The sequence below is a fragment of the Portunus trituberculatus genome, chromosome 33, assembly GCF_017591435.1.
Source record: "Portunus trituberculatus isolate SZX2019 chromosome 33, ASM1759143v1, whole genome shotgun sequence".
Lineage (NCBI taxonomy): Eukaryota > Metazoa > Arthropoda > Malacostraca > Decapoda > Portunidae > Portunus > Portunus trituberculatus.
The window spans coordinates 13400119-13407618 of NC_059287.1; the positions used below are offsets into that span (position 1 = coordinate 13400119).

At 39.6% G+C, this 7500-nt stretch overlaps 2 protein-coding genes and 1 long non-coding RNA gene across 3 annotated transcripts in view; 1 reads left to right on the forward strand and 2 right to left on the reverse strand.

The window, feature by feature from the left end:
* The window catches only part of LOC123512367 (long-chain-fatty-acid--CoA ligase 4-like), a 17414-nt gene extending 17314 nt beyond the window's left edge, over nucleotides 1–100 (reverse strand). The window contains exon 1 of the mRNA XM_045268733.1: nucleotides 1–100. This exon is cut by the window's left edge and continues 510 nt beyond it. The gene's annotated coding sequence lies outside the window, so the exon portion shown is untranslated.
* Nucleotides 1–573, reverse strand: part of LOC123512368 — a 17887-nt gene extending 17314 nt beyond the window's left edge. Inside the window, exon 1 of the long non-coding RNA XR_006677075.1 lies at nucleotides 529–573. This is a non-coding gene — a long non-coding RNA (uncharacterized LOC123512368). The remainder of the gene's footprint in view (nucleotides 1–528) is intronic.
* LOC123512315 (neuroligin-1-like) overlaps nucleotides 1–7500 on the forward strand; it is a 151826-nt gene that overhangs the window by 55244 nt on the left and 89082 nt on the right. The window lies entirely within an intron of this gene.

Sequence of the window (7500 nt, forward strand, 5' to 3'; positions counted from 1 at the left end):
GAGAATGCATATGAAGTGCCAGTGTCAGCGTAAGAGGAAGGAAGAGAACGAAGGAATGTGAAGAGTATCGCTCAGTCACAGATATGCCAGGCCAGCCAACTGTTGCTTCTCCGTCAGCCAACAACACTCACCATTTTTACGGGACAGACGCACCGCCACGCAAAGGGCTGGCTTGGGTCTTGGTCTGGGTCCTGCCAAGCTATTCACGGACTTAATGACGCAACAACCAAACCTCATCGGAACTCTGGGAGAGGAAGTTGAGTTTATTAATGTACCCAGATGCCAATGCGGGTTTCTCTCATTTTACTTTCTTTTTTTTCGTTTCTACTCCTCCGTGAAGCCTCGCGTAGGGAAGTTGTAGGGAATATCAAGTAACATCAACATTTTTTTTTCTTTCCTCATTCTCCCCTACTTTGTAATTCAACGCTGTGTAGGACTGTAGGGGGTTACAATGTTCCTGTCTGTCTGTATGTTTGTATGTATGGCAGTGAGTAGGCATGTTTATATTAATAAGGTGTGTGACTGCACCTCTCTCTCTCTCTCTCTCTCTCTCTCTCTCTCTCTCTGACACCCGCACGCCCTCACTGGCCGCTCCCTGAGTAAACTATATGTTAGCACTGAATAGATAATGATTGTAGTAGTAGTAGTAGTAGTAGGAGGAGGAGGAGGAGGAGGAGGAAGAAGAAGAAAAAGAAAAAAAATGAAAAAGATGATGATGATGAAGAAGAAGAAGAAGAAGAAGAAGAAGAAGAAGAAGAGGTGGAGGAGGAGAAGGAGAAGGATGAAGTAGAAAAGGAGGAGGACTAGAGGAAAGGAAAGGAAAGAAGAGAAACAGAAGGAAGAGAATAGTATCACAAATTACTACTACTACTACTACTACTACTACTCCGAATATCAGTGTTTATCGAACCATGAGTCACGTATCCACCTCCCTGCATACCTACTAATTATGTCCACTGAATAAGGTCGCCCAGGTGTGTTGAGGAATGCATGAACGAGTTATCATGGTGGTCTTATCTTGCTGCGTCTTGAACTTTGCATCTGTTAGTAAGTTCCTCTGTACCATGAGTTTGTATACATGTTCTATACAGCACGGGCTATACATGGAGAGGTATACAGGTTAATTACAGTATACACGTTTCATACAGCACGGAGTTATACACAGAGAGGTATCCAGGTTAATTACACATTGTCTTTATAAGGGTTTCATTCACGACGTTACTAGTGAGGAAAGTAAGTTGATAAATGATAATGCTAGCGTTTCTCTATATTTGAGGTCTTCTCTTATTATTTCATCTTTTTTTTTATTTTAGGGACCGGTGTTTTAAAGGACTTTTTAGCATTTTTACTTTTTCTTTCTTTGTTCTTGTGTTTTGGGTCATTGGCTAGTGTATCTCTTACTTAATGATAATAATGATAATAATGATTTGTGGAAGGGTGGTGAAGGGATACACGGCTGTGGATGAGTATTCTATTCCTGACTAGTTTCGCTGTTATAGCTTCTTCAGAGGAAACAGCGAAACTATAACCACCCTTCCACAAGTTGTCATTATGTTCTTACAAAAATGATAATAATAATAATAACAATAATAATAATAATGATAGCAACAGTAATAAGCATAGTTAATCACATCATGGCAGTCGTATTTTAACTGAAGTATCATGTATCTTTCAACTTTAATCATACATATATAGAAATAAAAAAAAATGCACACGTGATAGGCCAAAAATAGAGAATCAAATTGAATTAACTCGGCAAAGTAAAGAATATATATAGTTTAATTAGGTTTAGTCTATTTCATTGGCCACAAAAAGCATCAGCAACATCAGAGAGCAATAACCTTAACTGCCAAGGCTTCGTGAGTGTTTGGAGTCACGAACAGAGACAACAGTGACGTCAGTAGTGAGTGATTGGCTCAGTGAATTGCCTTGTGACTGATGTACATTTATCGTTTATTGAGGTCAGCTGAGTTCATGTAAAGCAATAGATGTCATGTTACCGTTATAGTTATAGTTAAAGTAGGAATAGTAGTGGTGGTAGTAGTAGTAGTAGTAGTAGTAGTAGTAGTAACGATAAGGAGACTGCAACTATTTTTTTTATGTAAGAAATGTATACGAACCAAAAGAGAAAATTAATGAATAGATAAATGAATAAATAAATGAATAAATGAAGCTCTTTGAGGTGACAATCCCTTAAAAAGAAACGATTATGCAGAATTTGAAAAGTGCTTTGATATTTCCCTCTACTACCACGACTACTACTACTACTACTACTACTACTACTACTACTACTACTACTACTACTACTACTACTACTACTGCTACTGCTGCTGCTGCTGCTACTACTACTACTACTACTACTACTACTACTGCTACTGCTGCCACCACCACCACCACCACCACCACCACCACCACCACCTGCTTTACTGCTACTACTACTGCTACTACTGCTACTACCACTACTACTGCTACTGCTGCTACTACTACTACTACTACCACCACCACCACCACCACCATTAATACTACTGCCACCACTGCTGCACTACTACTAATAATAATAATAATAATAATAATACCACTACCACTACTACTACTACTACTACTGCTACTACTACTACCACCACCACCACCACTACTGCTACCACCACTACTACTACTACTGCTACTACTACTACTACTACTACTACTACTACTACTACTACTACTACTACTACTACTACTACTACTACTACTACTACTACTACTACAAGAACTAACCATGAGTAGCTTATAATCAAACATGATTTCCTTTAAGAGAGAGAATCTATTAAACTGTCGAGTATTGTTTTCCCTGTGGCGCTGAGGACCACGAAGAAGGCGACTGTTTAGCGAGACAGGAGGATAGACGAGCCCTCTCTCTCTCTCTCTCTCTCTCTCTCTCTCTCTTTTCTGGAGTGCGCGCGCATGGCAGTAACTTTATTGATTTGCGAGAGGAACCCGATTTATCCAGTGGCTTTCCCATGCAGGGTTTTCCATACACGAGCAGCCTTTGACTTCCTGGACTCGTAGAAACTCCCTCTTGTCTTGTGGCGATGCATACTGCTGTTCTGTAAGGTCGGGTGCTGCGTCCCTTCCTCCCTTTTTCGCTTTCCGCTCCCCCCTCAGGTACTCCCACGCGCACAGAGAGGAGGACTTTGGTTATATTTTGCTCTCACGTTCGCCAGTAAAGAGATGCAGTTGAGAGGCAAATAACCAGGCAGTCTCACTAATGCTGTTTGTTTAGGCGGGGAAAGTTTAAAGTTTGGTTCTCCAGTGTGTGAGTTTTTGGGAAGGAAAAGTCTGTCTGTATGTCTCTCTCTCTCTCTCTCTCTCTCTCTCTCTCTCTCTCTCTCTCTCTCTCTCTCTCGGGAATGATTGGCATGTGTTAATTTGTGCTACTTTTTTTTATTTTGTTTACTATCATTTTTTTCTTTATTCTTTTACTTACATTTTTATTTATTCATCTATTTATCATTTTTTTACATAGATACTTTTATTACCATTATTTTGTTGATAGTTGTCAATACTGTGCGTTTGTGTTTTTCTACTTGTCTACATCTTCTAATTTACCATCATCATCATCCACCACCATTTTTTTTCCTCCTCCTTCTCCTTTTTCCCATATAATAAAAGACACACGTTGTTGTTTTTTTCACCTACCTTTTCACCCTCTAAGATTCTACTAAGTCTCGCTTCACCTGTACAACCTGGAAGTCTTCACCTGTTTACGTCTTCCCTTATTCCTGGAAATGAATAGCAAGACATCTTCGGAGCTACTTGAATTGGCTTACTTATTAGAGAGTGTTCTTTATTTATTTGGTTTGGTTTTATTTTCGTGTTTGTTGGTGTGTTCTGTGTTTTGTCTTTTCTCTCTATTTTCTTCTCCCTGACGAGTAGCATGGCGTATTTCATCTATTTTATCTGTTTATCTATTTATTTGTTTTGTTTTGAAGCGGTAATTCAGTACACTGCTTCATGTTTCTTTTTTTTTACATATTTTCCTTTATTTTTTTTCTGCTGATCTCGATTAGAAAGTTGGGTTTATCTATTTTCAAAACTAGCTCACTTATTTTATCTGTTTGTTTATAGAGTTGTTTTGTTTAAAGCGGCAATTGAATACACTGCTTCCTATTTTTTTTTTTTTTTTTCTTATTTTCTTGATTTTTTTCTAGATTGGATAGTTGGGCTTATCTATTTTCAAGACCAAGTTAATCTGATTTATTTATACCTTATCTATTTATGCTATTTATTTATTTTTCTTTTTACATATTTTCTTTATTTTTCTGACGATCTCGATTTTGATATTTGGGCTTATCTATTTTCAGAACCAAATAGCTTATCTTTTTTATTCATACCTTATCTATGTATCACCTTTTACTTTTAACCTCTTCAGTACCATGATGAGTTTTTATATTCATTCTTCTTACTATTTGATGATTTTGTACAGCTTCAGAAACTCATGTGGGGGATTAAAACAATCAAGATTTTGGCCATTAATCTTCTGACCTCCATAAACATTCCCTGTTGTAAATAAAATAGTTTAATCGTGTATAAATCTCATGGTAAAAATGTGGTCCAGCACTGAAGGGGTTAAATAACTTCACATACTCACGAAAAGTAACCAAACCTGCAGCTCCTTAAAATGTAAAGTGTAAGTACTCGTATGCGTGTCACAAGTCAGTAGTGGTGTAGGTACTTACCCGTTTTCTTTTTCCCTGCTGCGCTTGATGGGTACTTTCGTGTATAATGCCTTTGTGTGACGAGGGAACTTTCAACTTTTGTCTTCGGTCGGTTCATCAAAGCAAAGGGAAGTTGACTGAAGTTCCCTCTTGAATACTGGAGAGAGAGAGAGAAAAAAAAGCGTGAGGGAGGGAGGGAGGGGCTGGAGAGACGGAGGGAGTGAGGGAAGGAGGTACTGGAGTCTCAAGAAAGGACTGGTGGGAGAGGAAAACTAAATGAAGCAAATATGAAGTCCTTATCTATCTTCACTCTTGGCTGACAGAGGTTCGGTAAAAGGCGGATATTGTGTCTTCTTGCATTACTACTTCGCTGGCAGCAGTCTTATATGTGCACTTTGTATCACACTTACACACACACACACACACACACACACACACACACACACACACACACACACACACACACACACAGGAGTTAAAGAGAAGGAAGCAGGAAGATAGGACGGAAGAGGAAATATGTATGAGTTGCGAGGTATGACACACACACACACACACACACACACACACACACACACACACACACACACACACACACACACACACACAAACACTAGGAAGAAGAGGAAAGAGATAGAAGTGAGGAGGAAGGAGGTAAGAATTAAGGGGAAGGAAGGAGTTGAGAGGGAGTCAAGAGGAAGGAAGAAAGAGGTAGAAGTCGGGAGGTAAAAGTTACGCAGAACAATTACAAGGTATCAGGAACACATAATTAATTTCAGGAACAGGAGCTACTAAATGATTTCCTTAGATAATAACAGAAGTGGCAGTTTAATACAAAAAATTATGTTCAAGCGAGTGTTACAACTAGTTACACATAGAATAGGGTTCATGAATGTGGAAGCGTGTGTTTCTTGTTTATTTGACCCTCGGGCCGCATCTGAAACACTGATCCGTAATCTCTTGAGTACCATAACGTGCTTCCATATTCACTCTGCTTATTATTTGGTGATTTTATACAGCTTCACAAACTTATGTGGGGGATTACAATAGTGAAGACTGGCTATTAATCTTTTGATCTCCATAGACTCTTCCTAATATCCTAATGGTCTAATCCAACACAAATCTCAAGGTAACATTGTGTCTCAGTATTGAAAGAGTTAAGCCTTAAGTCACACAAATCATTTAATCCTTGCACGCAAACCCTATAGTGTGTGTGTGTGTGTGTGTGTGTGTCTGCGCCAGTGTTTCCTTTTAAGCCGCCGTAATGAGGGAGTGTTGAGCCTTTAGCGGTGTTTTGCGGGGCCGATAAAGTGTTAATTGGTCGCTGATTGGGTCATTTATCTCCCGCCAGCCACCAATCACAGCCTTCCATTGTGGGTGACGTGTGCCGCTAATAGATCGTGACGCAAAATATTAATAATGCTGCCATGAATTTGTTGACTCGTGTGCCGCTGTGTTATTGTTGTCCCCACCGCTCTCTCTCTCTCTCTCTCTCTCTCTGGGAAGATATTTTATGGCAGTTTTATGTATCAATGTGTGTGTGTGTGTGTGTGTGTGTGTGTGTGTGTGTGTGTGTGTGTGTGTATGTTTGCGGGCTTAACACAAGAAGAAAAGAGAACAAAACCACACACACGCACACGCACGCACGCACACGCACACTAGCATGACCAAGCGCTCCCCAGTCGACGTTTGAGCGAAATTCCTGAGCTAAGTCCTTCACCAATTTGACAGAACTCATCAGTATCTCGGCGAAATTGGTCTGCTGAGAGAGAGAGAGAGAGAGAGAGAGAGAGAGAGAGAGAGAGAGAGAGAGAGAGAGAGATAGTGAAAAAGGGACGGAGAAGAATTAAGGGAAGGAGGAAAGAGTAGGGAAAGAGGAAATGAGAGCAAGGAAAGTAAGAGAGAGAGAGAGAGAGAGAGAGAGAGAGAGAGAGAGGGGGGGGGAAGAGGAGGTATATAGGATAGGTGGGAGAGGGGAAGGAAAAGATATGAAAGTGCAAAATACGACGAAGGAACGTAAAGAAAAGAATGAAAAGAGGCACGCGGAGAGGGAAGAGTGAGATAAAGTTTTTGAAAGTGATAAAATGTGTGACTGGAACATTGTGAGCAAGAATTATGGATGGGTGGGTGGGTAGCTGCAGAGAGAGAGAGAGAGAGAGAGAGAGAGAGAGAGAGAGATTGCCACATTCCTTTCTCTCGTAGACACCGTGCGGAGAGAGAGAGAGAGAGAGAGAGAGACGAGACCTTCGCAAGTTTGCTTCAATTAATTACACAGGAATCACATCATGTGTTCGAATCAGGAACAGAAGCTTCGAACCGCTGAAATGAAACCTTCCGTGAGCCTTTGAAGCACCGCGAGCTGGATAAAGCCTCGGTTGGTTCCGCCTTACAGAAAGAGAGAGAGAGAGAGAGAGAGATTACACTACACTTAGAAAATTTAAGACACGTATTTAAAGTTTCCTGAATTATTGACCGGTGTGTCTTTTATTCATTTTATTGTCAGCTTTTAATTCAATGATTGTTTTTCTATTTGATTGTGAAGAAAGGCAATTATTTTTAGTTTATTACCGAAAGTATGAAGATATTTATTAACGTGTGACTTTCCTTTACCTGTATTCTGAATTTTTGGCACATTAGCAACATTTCTCTTTAAAAAATGTTAAAAACCAAGTATGTGGGATTTTTTTTTGTGATGTAAATATATGAAACATTTCTTTAGTTTGTCCAAAAAAGTTAGAGTTTTTAGCTTACTGTCTAAAATGTTAAGGATTTTTATGTTTACCGGCAAAAAGAACGGTAAGATTTT